This window comes from Bubalus bubalis, chromosome 14 (assembly GCF_019923935.1).
Source record: "Bubalus bubalis isolate 160015118507 breed Murrah chromosome 14, NDDB_SH_1, whole genome shotgun sequence".
Lineage (NCBI taxonomy): Eukaryota > Metazoa > Chordata > Mammalia > Artiodactyla > Bovidae > Bubalus > Bubalus bubalis.
In genome coordinates, this window is record NC_059170.1 from 63,068,584 (window position 1) to 63,081,558 (window position 12,975).

Here is a 12,975-nt window from a genome sequence, read left to right on the forward strand (position 1 = left end):
AGGGAAAAAGAGAAGATTCTTTTCCCCTTTCCTGGAACTCAGACTAAGACACTCAGCATCCTACCGTGTGACAGCATCCACAGATGACACACCTTTAGACTGAATACAGGCTGGCCTCCTGTCGATGGGCAGTAGCAGTCCTGACAGTACATCAGGAACTTTCGTGAACAGTGACTATAAAGGTTGGATCTACTACAGAGTATTGAGTAGAGTTCCCTGTGCCTGTGTGTATGTCCTTATTGTAACAGCCTATATGGGAAAAGAATTTAAAAAAGAGTAGACACAGATATACGTGTAACAGATAAACTTTGTTGTACACCTGAAACATTGTAAATCAACTATTCCCTCAAAATTTTTTAAATAAATAACTTAATGTTTAATAATGTAAAGTTAAAATAGTATTAATATTATTAAATATTCATATTATTATTATTAAGAACAATAATAGCAGATATCAAGCTCAATTTCCTATTCCTAACATTAATGTAAATGCTTAATGTTTTCTGTACAGTTATTAATAACTACTGAATGAAAATTAATTTATTCATGCCCAATTTTATCCTATGGGACATCATCATCTGAGGATCATGCCAATATCTTTTGAAAATTGTCATTTTTTTGTTTATTGTATTTGTGTAATACAAAATACTTCACTAAAAAATAAAGGTTGAATCTAGATATTTAAAACAAAGTGAATGACATGTGGGGATTACAGACAAAAGTTGGGTTGTTTTTATTTTTTGTCATATAAGGAGCAGAAATAAATATGGTTAAGATTGAGGGGAAAAGAAAAAGACCTGTTTTGATGCAGATGGAAGCTACTAAATAAGGATAAATACAGACTGTACATCATAATGCAAGTCAAGCTAGAGGCATGAAAGGCAAAGATTAGGCAATAATTAGAATAGAGACCAGTTGGAACCATGAAATCCCACACTCAGAGAGGATATGACAGTCCTAGAAGGAGTCAATTTTGCCAAAGCTAATTAATGAAATGGAACCCAAGGAAGCATTGTGTTATCAAACATAAGTGGAGCATAAGCAAATGTTGAAATAATTTGATAATTTATCTTTTGGTGGCTCAGACTGTAAAGAATCTGACTGTCTTGTGTGAGACGTGGGTTTGATTCTTGAGTCAGGAAGATCCCCTGGAGAAGGGAATGGCAACCCACTCCAGTACTCTTGCCTGGAAAATCCCATGGACAGTGGAGTCTGGCAGGCTATAGTCGAGGGGGTCACAAAGAGTCACACACGATTGAGCGACTTCACTTTTATCATTATATTACAACATAAGAGAAAAATCAGGTAGTTTGTGCTGGCTACCATGAGGGGAGAAATGCCTTTATTTAGAGTAACTAGGCACAAAGATAGAGGAAATGGCTTATCTCCTCAACCACTTAGAAAGGAGACAAAGGTCATATGATGTTTACTTCTAGCTCAGTGACAACCTTCAATTTTTACTTTTAAACTTAATAACACCTATTATATTTATTATTATTACATTACTGTTCTTATTGCTAATGTTTGAGTAATTACTGTATGCCTGGAAAATTTCAAGTGTTTTATATGTATATATTAATACATGCAATCTTAAAAAAAAACTATACAAGGTAGCACTATTATTATACCTGATTACAGGTAAAGAAAATGTGGCACAGAGAGTTTACATAATTTTCCTAAGGCTACACAGATAATAACTTGCAAAGTCAGGATTTGAACTCAAGCAAATGTAAAGTCGATATTTTACTCTAAAGTCCTTATTATATCTTCCTCAGTAACCTGAAATCACTCTATAACAGAGTACAAGTTAAATTTATTGTACTAAAAAAATACCTCTTGAATCTGAGCTACTTAAAATGTAAACTAAAATTAACTCATACTTTATACCAAGTAGTAGTTCCAAGTCAATGCAAAGTTCTCTAACACTGCATAAATTGTGGCAGCGGTACAGCACTATAATTTGCAATGTAGGTATAACACTACTAATTGTAGATCCAAATGCATAGAGTTGACTTAGATAGAAGGACATGTAATACACCCACCTCTATCATTAGCAGTTATCAGAGCAAAGATAAAGCAATGAATTATAGAGGAAGCTGTCATTACCTATGAGAGAAGAGAAGCCAAGACAGCAGTAGGAATAAATCTTAAAATGCAATAAAAAATTCAAACGTCAGGGGCAACAACATAGGAGGAGTATAGAGTCTTGGAGGTCAAAACAAGTAGTTATACAGTGTATTTCATAAAGAAAAATAAAGCCTTATCCTAAGATAGAGCCTAGGTGCTCCCTAGCTTTTCTGAGACTTCCTCATGGATTTTAATTGCTTCTGACTGTGTTATAATTAAGATGAAGCTACAACCAGGGACACAGTGGGTGAAGGTCTGCTCCGTACTGATTGAAGCAGTAATCAGGGACCTGCAGTTTAAAGAATACTCATGATACATACAAATGAAAATCATAGTAACTCTGCTAATAACAGAAAATATAGTTATATGGATTTGCACATAAATCGATGTGCACAGAGTGAATTTGGAGATACCAAAGTATTCAAGTAGCCTCTACACGAAAAGGATGTATTTATACACAAAGACACATATTTCAGATTCCCCAGAACAGTCCTCATTTAAAATATCATAAATAGTCTCTACAAACCTCTCAAATGTCTTGAAAATTTCAAAGGTTTTCCTGAAAATTTCAAAGTTTCCAAATGCAAATAAAATTTTCATAGACAGCAACTCACAGAGAAACTGGGAATAGAAAAGTCCTTTGTCAGATATTCAGTGTAAATAAACACTTCAGGTACAACACAGAATTGCCCAAAGGATCAAAGTATGAGGTTATGGGGATTGATATCTATTTTTTTTAAAACAATTTTAAGGATTTTTCTCCATTTTCATTTGTTACTCTTAATCATGCTGGAGATTTTTTTTTAATTTTTTAACTTTACAATATTGTATTAGTTTTGCCATATATCAACATGAATTCACCACAGGTATACACGTGTTCCCCATCCTGAACCCTCCTCCCTCCTCCCTCCTCCCTCCCCGTACCATCCCTCTGGGTCGTCCCAGTGCACCTCTCTTTAACAAGTGGTGCTGGGAAAACTGGTCAACCACTTGTAAAAGAATAAAACTAGAACACTTTCTAACACCATACACAAAAATAAACTCAAAATGGATTAAAAATCTAAATGTAAGACCAGAAACAATAAACATCTTTTAACTGAAACATTTCATTAATTGGATTCAGATGGAGTAGCCATCATAGTCAACAAGAGAATCCGAAATGCTGTACTTGGATGCAATCTCAAAAATGACAGAATGATCTCTGTTTGTTTTCTAGGCAAACCATTCAGTATCACAGTAATCCAAGTCTATGCCCCGACCAGTAATGCTGAAGAAGCTGAAGTTGAACGCTTCTGTGAAGACCTACAAGATCTTCTACAACTAACATCCAAAAAAGATGTCCTTTTCATTATAGGGGACTGGAATGCAAAAGTAGGAAGTCAAGAAATACCTGGGGTAACTGGCAAATTTGGCCATGGAATATGGAATGAAGCAGGGCAAAGGCTAATGGAGTTTTTCCAGGAGAACACACTGGTCATAGTAAACACCCTCTTCCAACAACACAAGAGAAGACTCTACATATGGACATCACCAGACGGTCAACACCAAAATCAGACTGATTATATTCTTTGCAGCCAAAGATGGAGAAGCTCTATACAGTCAGCAAAACAAGATAAGGAGCTGATTGTGGCTCAGATCATGAACTCCTTACTGCCAAATTCAGACTTAAATTGAAGAAAGTAGGGGAAACCACTAGCCCATTCAGGTATGACCTAAATCAAATCCCTTCCGATTATACAGGGGAAGTGAGAAATGGATTCAAGGGACTAGATATGATAGAGTGCCTGAAGAACTATGGATGGAGGTTTGTGACATTGTACAGGAGGCAGGGATCCAGATGATCCCCAAGAAAAATAAAGGCAAAATGGTTGTCTTAGGAGGCCTTACAAATAGCTGTGAAAAGAAGAGAAGTGAAAAGCAAAGGAAAAAAGGAAAGATGTACCCATTTGAATGCAGAGTTCCAAAGAATAGCAGGAGAGTTAAGAAAGCATTCCTCAGTGATCAATGCAAAGAAATAGAGGAAAACAATAAATGGAAAAGACTAGAGATCTCTTCAAGAAAATTAGAGATACCAAGGGAACATTTCATGCATAGATGGGCTCAATAAAGGACAGAAACAGTATGGACCTAACAGAAGCAGAAGATATTAAGAAGAGGTGGCAAGAATACACAGAAGAACTATACAAAAAAGATCTTCATGATCCAGATAACCACGATAGTGTGATTGCTCACCTAGAGCCAGACATCCTGGAATGTGAAGTCAAGTGGGCCTCTTAGGAAGCATCACTACAAACAAAACTAGTGGAGGTGATGAAATTCCAGTTAAGCTATTTCAAATCCTAAAAGATGTTGCTGTGCAAGTGGTGCACTCAATATGCCAGCAAATCTGGAAAACTCAGGAGTGGCCACAGGACTGGAAAAGGTCAGTTTTCATTCCAATCCCAAAGAAAGGCAATGCCAAAGAATGCTCAAACTACCACACCACTGTACTCATCTCACACGCTAGCAAAGTAAGGCTTAAAATTCTCCAAGCCAGGCTTCAACAGTACATGAACCATGAAATTCCAGATGTTCAAGCTGAATTTAGAAAAGCCAGAGGAACCAGAGATCAAATTGCCAACATCTGTTGGATCACTGAAAAAGCAAAAGAGTTCCAGAAAAACATCTATTTCTGCTTTATTGACTATGCCAAAGCCTTTGACTGTGTGGATCACAACAAACTGGAAAATTCTGAAAGAGATGGGAATACCAGACCACCTGACCTGCCTCTTGAGAAATCTGTATGAAGGTCAGGAAGCAACATTTAGAACTGGACATGGAACAACAGTCTGGTTCCAAACAGGAAAAGGAGTACGTCAAGGCAGTATATTGTCACCCTGCTTATTTAACTTATATGCAGAGTACATCAGGAGAAACTGGATGAAGCACAGGCTGGAATCAAGATTGCTGGGAGAAATATCAATAACCTCAGATATGCAGATGATACCACCCTTATGGCAGAAAGTGAAGAAGAACTAAAGAGTCTCACCTGTGGCGGATTCATTTTGATATTTGGCAAAACTAATACAATTATGTAAAGTTTAAAAAAAATAAAATAAAATAAAATGAAAAAAGAGTCTCTTCATCAAAGTGAAAGAGTAGAGTGAAAAGTTGGCTTAAAGCTCAACATTCAGAAAACTAATATCATGGCTCTGGTCCCATCACTTCATGGGAAATAGATGGGGAAACAGTGGAAACAGTGGCTGACATTATTTTTGGGGGCTCCAAAATCACTGCAGATGGTGATTGCAGCCATGAAATGAAAAAACACTTGCTCCCTGGAAGGAAAGTTATGACCAACCTAGACAGCATAGTAAAAAGCAGACATTATTTTGCCAACAAAGGTCCATATAGTCAAAGCTATGGTTTTTCCAGTAGTCATGTATGGATGTGAGAGTTGGACTATAAAGAAAGTGAATGCTGAACTATTGATGCTTTTGAACTGTGGTGTTGGAGAAGACTCTTGAGAGTTCCTAGGACTGCAAGGAGATCTAACCAGTCCATCCTAAAGGAAATCAGTCCTGAATATTCATTGAAAGGACTGAGGCTGGAGCTGAAACTCCAATACTTTGGCCACCTGATGGGAAGAACTGATTCATTTGAAAAGACCCAGATGTTGGGAAAGATTGAAGGCAGGAGTAGGGGATGACAGAGGATGAGATGGTTGGATGGCATCACCACTCAATGGACATGATTTTGAGTAAACTCCGGGAGTTGGTGATGGGCAGGAAGGCCTGGCTTGCTGCAGTCCATGGTCTCAAAGAGTCGGACATGACTGAGCAACTGAACTGAACTGAACCTTAAACATTTTAAAGAATTGCATTCATCTGTATTCTTTTCCTCCCCTTGGCAGAAGGTTTTATATTATAAAATGTAAAGGCTTCTTCTACACAAGCACAAAACACCTAATTATTTTTGAATTCAATAAAAAGTTCAAGATGGTAACAATGAATTACTGTTTCCAGCGTAGATATATGACAAGACGAAGTAAACTACAATGTGCATTTGGAGTAAATAAAATTAAAAGATAAGTTACTTGGAAGATGATTTCTTGAATTCTAGTCCAAGAAATTATCTTTAAAAGTTTATAATCAGATTTCAGTTTGGCCATAGTCGACAGTGCTGTTTTGAAGATAATTTCAGAACAGGCCCTAGAGCAGTTCCAAATGACAATCCTGATAACACAGAGTGAAATCTTGCTGAGACCAAGAATCCTGAGTTTCTTTTCAGATTCCCAAATTCTGGGAAGCCCTTGAATACCCTGAATAATAACCATCTTCAATCACCTTTTATTTTATAAAGGAACATTTTCACTAAAAATTTCAATGTAAAAATTTGGATATGCACCATAATCATTAATCTGACATATTTAAGAAGGAAGAAGGCATTGTGTCCCTAATACTGTGAGTTGATATGTTCCATAAACAATTCTGGAAGGAGGCTGCACTCAGAGCATAAATTGGTATAGATTGCTTTGCTCTCACCGATATCACCATGATATTTTCTGCTGAATGAGAAAAAGTTTAAAGGCATAAATCAAGATAAAGCAATATCTGACAAAGAATTATAAAGAGGTACCATACCTTTTTCTTAGTGAGCGCTATGACACATTGATTTTCTACTGAAGATAAAAGCCAAAATCATGTGTCATCAATAAAAACAAGCAGAACTATTTGGTTCAATACGTTATATTGTTAAACACACACACACACACACACACACACACACACACATTTGCAGAGAAAAGTGAAATCTGAAATGTTACACATGATTAAAATGAGTTTGGATCCGCAGAGAAAAAACACACTTGAAAGACATTTCACCGAGTTTATTCCTAGAGGGTGAACAATACATCAGATGGGAATCAACTATTGCTTTTGTTTGTCCAGATAAATACACAGACACTGTCTGAATAAGAAGGCTCATATCCAGTATGCTACTTACAGTTTTGCTTTTAGCAAAATAATTCTGCCCTGATAATCTAGTGCACTTTTCTTCATACTGAAGTTTCACAGAAGTGTAGTTAAAAACTTGGTCAAGAGGCCAGAAAGGCAGCTGCACCATAGCCAGCGCTTTTGCACAAATTCCAGAATGGTAAATAAATCCCACAATGGAGATTTCAACCCCACTCAGAGCCCCGCAGCTGTATAGCCTTGCTGTGGCAAAATCTGCCAAACCAGACATGGCGACCCCTACACTGCGTCTACATTTTCTGCCTCCATCCTACTCCTCTAGCCAGAAGGGAGGATAAAAGTATTTGCAAGTATGATTAGAAAGGAACTGAATGGCTCATGTATGCAACACCAGGAAGAAAAAGAAACAAACCAAAGCATATTTACATGAAGTTTCAAATAGGGCATAGACTAAAAGGGGATAAGACAAACTACATGTTACGGAAAAGATCACAAAGAAAAATCTGAACAAACTTTTTGGCCAACCCAGTAAAACATTCAAACTCGTTATTTTTCTTATTGCTACAGTCCATGGGGTTGCAAAGAGTCACACGTGACTGAGTGACTAACACTTTCACTTTATGTAGCATGTATTAACTTCTATGATTTGTTAATACGTAATGATCCATAATATATAACACATATATTACAAATATATAAAGTATATTTCCAAAGTTTAATGACTCATATTAATATTCTACTGTAATTTTAGAGGATCAAAAATATTAGATGTCATTTAGTATTATAGAAGTCATAAGTAGTGTGTTAGTCACTCAGTTGTCTCCGACTCTTTGCAACCCCATGGAAGGTAGCCGCCAGGCTCCTCTGTCCGTGGGATTCTCCAGACAAGGATACTATAGTGGGTTGCCATTCCCTTCTCCAGGAGATCTTCCCAACCCAGGGATCGAACCTGTGTCTCCTGCATTGCAGGCAGATTCTCTACCAACTGAGCTACCGGGAAGCTCTCTCATAACAGAGCAGAATGTAAATAATGGATTTATTAAGGAATGAGACTTCCTTTCTGGCCCTTGCATTCTTGTAATATTCTCTACCTAACCTTTTCTTCTCCCTTTCTTACTCACACATTGTTCCCACTGGAAACCAAGCTCATCACGTTGGATTAGGTTGTGATCAAGAGTTGACACACTAAGCTGTGGTTATATTTGAGTTCAGCAGAAGAAGACAGCCTATGAGAAACTTAAGATTGTAAAATAAGATTCAGTATGCTGTTCAGTAAGCAACAAATCTATGAACGCTACTTACACAGCTTCAAGCCAGCAGATTTCATCCCAAACCTTTCAATGTAAATTCTAACAACTCCACTAGAATCTTGGAAGAAAAATGTTACATGAGACTGCATAAATAATTTATACTTGTAGCACTTCTGTTTATAATTTCATGAAAAGTGGAATCAACTTAACATTATTAAATATGGTCCTCTTTTATTTACAATATAACTTATGAAACAACATTTTTCCTAGAAGCACTGAAAAATGATGCACCATTTAGGATTTAAAGCTATATCCCACAAATGAAAAAAATAAATCATGATTATGAATAAGATTTTTCAATCTTTTCACAAAACCCACCAGTGGAAAATTCTCTTTATTACTGAGGGATGTTACCAGAACACTATAGAATTCTTTTAGATTTAGTCAGACAGTTCTGTGGTGTTAAGAGGTCTAGCCAAAGAATATTTTTTATATAATTTCTTAATATTTTAATGATGTGATACTACCTGCAGAATTTTTTTCTTTGAAAGTCCATGTTCTCTCCTTGGACCAACTTCATATATAAATATATACTTCAGAAAACAAGGCCATGTTAGGAATAAGTGAGCAGAAGCTTGTAAGTCCTGGTTCCTGCGGTGCCAAAGAATTAATAAGTTTCTTTAAACTAGGTTTTTGCAATACTTACCAGTGAACACTGCTGATATTGAATCCCTGCCAAGAAGAATGGAAAAAAACTGCTCTATTCACATCATGGAATACTATTTAACAATAGAAGGAAGTGCTGATATATTTGGTAATACATTGAATTTTAAAATAATTATACAGAATGAAATATGTCAGAAAAAAGCACATGTCATACAATTTGACTTATATAACATTTTGAGCGGTGTAAGTTAATATACACTGAAAGTTCAGTGGTTGTCCAGGGATGGAAGCGAGGGCCAGAAGGAGATACTACAAAGGGATATCAGAAACTTCCCTGGTGGCGTAGTGGATAAGAATCCACCTGCCAATGCAGGAGACATGGGTTCGATCCCTGGTCCGGGAAGACTGCACATGCTGCGAAGCAGCCAAGCCTGTGTGCTGCAAGTACTCAGCCTGCACCGGACGGCCCTCAAGCTGCAACTACTGGAGCCCTTATGCCCGAGAGCCCACATGCTGGGACTACTGGAGGCCGAGTGCTCTAGAGCACGTGGTCTGCAACAGGAGAAGCAACTATAATGAAAAGCCCATGCACTGCCACCAAGAGCAGCCCCAGCTCACCACAACTAGAGAAAGCCTGGGTAAAGCAATGAAGACCCAGTGCAGTCAAAAATCAATTAGTTAAAAAAAGAGGATATTAGGAAACTTTCAGGAATGAAGCATATTGATATTTGAATTAGCTTGACCATACATTCACTATGTATAGTTACCAATCAAATCTCAGAAATCTCATAATAAAAATTAGGTAGAAGGCTGACCTGAAGCTTTATATGCAGTGACTTGCTGAGCTTTTACTGACCATACCACACATAAAAGCAGTGGATGATAATTTAAACTGACATTAATAAGACAAATTGTTCCTATACCTGCATGAGCAATCTGGTTCTACCCTATGTATTTCATTTTAAATGAATGATCCTGAAAAACCTTTAAATTTTTCTATTAACCAAATATTTAGTGAGTACCTGTTAATTCCTGGGCATGATACTAGGTAATTTCACTACAATATCACAGTTAATGAAAATGTTGGTTGTTGCCACCTTCGCTCAGTAGAACAGAAACTATGTATATCTATCATTCAATGAACAAACATCCTATTGCTTAAAATGGTCTCAGTCCTTATTATCTTAAACCATTAATCTACACAGCATGCAGAATCTCTGATTTCATCTTTTCGTGCCTAAAATTCATAAAAAAAAAAAAAGAACCCTTAGATAAAATCAAATAGAGTACTCTGTGTAATACAGGTTGGGTTTCAAACCTCAATATTGATGCTTTAGATTCATAACCAAAGGAATCTTTGGTTAATTCCACGGTCATTTGACTCTGAAGCCACTCCCTTACAAAGTTGATTTTCTCCTGAAAACCAATTCTTTTTTTTCTTTTTTGTATTGGGGTATAACCGATTAACACTGTTGGGATAATTTCAGGTGGACAGTAAAGGGACTCAGCCATACATCTACATGTATCCACTCTCCCCCAAACTCCCCTCCCATCCAGGCTGTCATGTAACACTAAGCAGAGTTCCATGTGCTCTACAGTAGGTCCTTGTTGGTTATCCACTTAAAATATAGCAGTGTGTATATCCCAAACTCCCTAACAATCCCATCTCCCCATCCATCCCCTTCCAGAAACCATAAGCTCAATTCTCTAAGTGAAAAGCAATTCTTCAGTAAACATCACAAGGAAAGTTAATCCATTTAAATACTAGTTAAGCCCAAATTACAACTGACCTGATTAGACGTTAAGAATTAACTTGAAGTGGGTGAGCCATTATTAAATAAAAGTCAAAAAACCCTCTTCAATTTCATTTCACATGATTATATGGATCTTACCACTGGGCTGGACAGCAAGATATCACTATGCACCTTGCAGATTAGGTTTCATGATGTCAGCTTATGTCTATCAGTACAAAACACCAACCCCGATGTGTTCTCTACAGAGCCACATACAATGTATATCTATGATGGTTAGAAGCTCAGGTGGCCTGGAGCTAAGTTCTTGGCTGTAAAACTCTTTACTAGAGATTTAGATAAAGATAGTACTTTCAGTTGGGGTAACTGAGAAGTTTAGAATGTGCCAAAAAAAAAAAAGGTTTAGCCAGTATAGGTAAGAAGTTTCTTCCAATATATTATATGCACGTCTATTTGACCAGAAGGGAAAAAACAAATATTCAACACTCCTACTTACAACAGGCTATATGATGCAACAGAAAGAGAATGAGGGTTTCCCTGGTGGCTCAGTGGCAATAAATTTGCCTGCCAATGCAGGAGACATGGGTTCAATCCCTGATCAGGGAAGATCCCACATGCCATGAAGCAACTAAGCCTGAGCACCACGATTGAGCCCATGCTCTATAGCCTGGGAGCCACAACTACCGAGCCCACGTGCTACAACTACTGAAGCCCACACACTCTGGAGCCCACGCCCTGCAATAAGAGAAGCCAGTGCAATGAGAAGCCTGCAGACCTTAACTAGAGAGTAACTCCCACTCACTGCAATTAGAAAAAAAGCCTGAGCAGCAATAAAGACCCAGCGGGGCCAAAAATAAATAAAATTCTTATTTTAAGCAGAGTAAAAAAAAAAAAATGTATTATGAGACAAACAAACAAACAAAAGAAACAGAATGAGCATGAATTAAATAGACATTGTGGATTCTAGAACAAGTCCCTGTTTTTCTGCTCACCATCTATCTGGCCAGGAGCTCAGCTGGTAAAGAATCCACCTGCAACACAGGAGACCCCAGCTTGATCACCTGGGTTGGGAAGATCACCTGGAGAAGGGAGAGGCTACCCACTCCACTGTTCTTGGGCTCCCCTGGTGGCATGGATGGTAAGGAATCTACCTGCAATGCAGGAGACCTGGGTTTGATCCCTGGATTGGGAAGATCTCCCAGAGAAGGGCATGGCAACCCACTCTAGTATGCCTGCCTGGAGAATCCCTAGGGACAGAGGAGCCTGGCGGGCTACAGTCCATGGGATCGCAAAGAGTCAGACACGACTGAGTGACTAAGCATGGCACAAAAAACAACTTGAGTTTTTTCCTTCATATCTATAAAACTGGCAAAAAGGATCTTTGACTTACCCACTTCAGGGAATTGTTGAATCAAACAAAGTATGCCAACACCCTTTACAAAACTGTAAAAGCACATAAGCATTTGAACTTGCTATTGAAACTCTGACTTTTAGGAGAAGGTAGGAAAGATTTCGGAGAAGGCAATGGCACCCCAGTCCAGTACTCTTGCCTGGAAAATCCCATGGACGGAGGAGCCTGGTAGGCTGCAGTCCATGGGGTTGCGAAGAGTCGGACACGACTGAGCGGCTTCCCTTTCACTTTTCACTTTCATGCACTGGAGAAGGAAATGGCAACCCACTCCAGTGTTCTTGCCTGGAGAATCCCAGGGATGGGGGAGCCTGGTGGGCTGCCGTGTATGGGGTCGCACAGAGTCGGACACGACTGAAGCGACTTAGCAGCAGTAGCAGCAGGAAAGATGTAAAGAATATTCCACCAAGAGGAAGGAAACCTAGATTCGAAGTCTGGTTCTGCCCCAGAAGAGCTCCTCCAACAATGTGTGCCGTCTTCCTGGATTTTTGCTCCCTACTTACAAAATCTGAGGAAATGAGAGATTCAAAATAACAAGTTTAAGAGTCTGAACTTTTGGCAGAAGACTAGCGATTGAGCCAAACTCTTTTTTCCCCCCCTCCAGGTTTTTCATTTCAGCACAACAATGACTTAGATTGGAAGAACCTACAGCTGTGTTCAATGCCATGCGTCCACCTGTAGAAATTTCAATCTCACGTTACTGGAGGTAGTCAAGGAGGAAGGAAACCTAACGAGTGTGGGTACACCCTTAATTAATGATAAATGTGTGTCAAGCTAACTGACCAAAGTTCACTTTTAATTCAAGAACACAGAGATCTTTC

The 12,975-nt window shown here is 38.2% G+C and overlaps 1 protein-coding gene across 7 annotated transcripts in view; it reads right to left on the reverse strand.

Annotated features, from left to right (window-relative positions):
- The window catches only part of MALRD1 (MAM and LDL receptor class A domain containing 1), a 743,525-nt gene that overhangs the window by 416,214 nt on the left and 314,336 nt on the right, over positions 1-12,975 (reverse strand). The gene's annotated exons all lie outside the window — the stretch shown is intronic.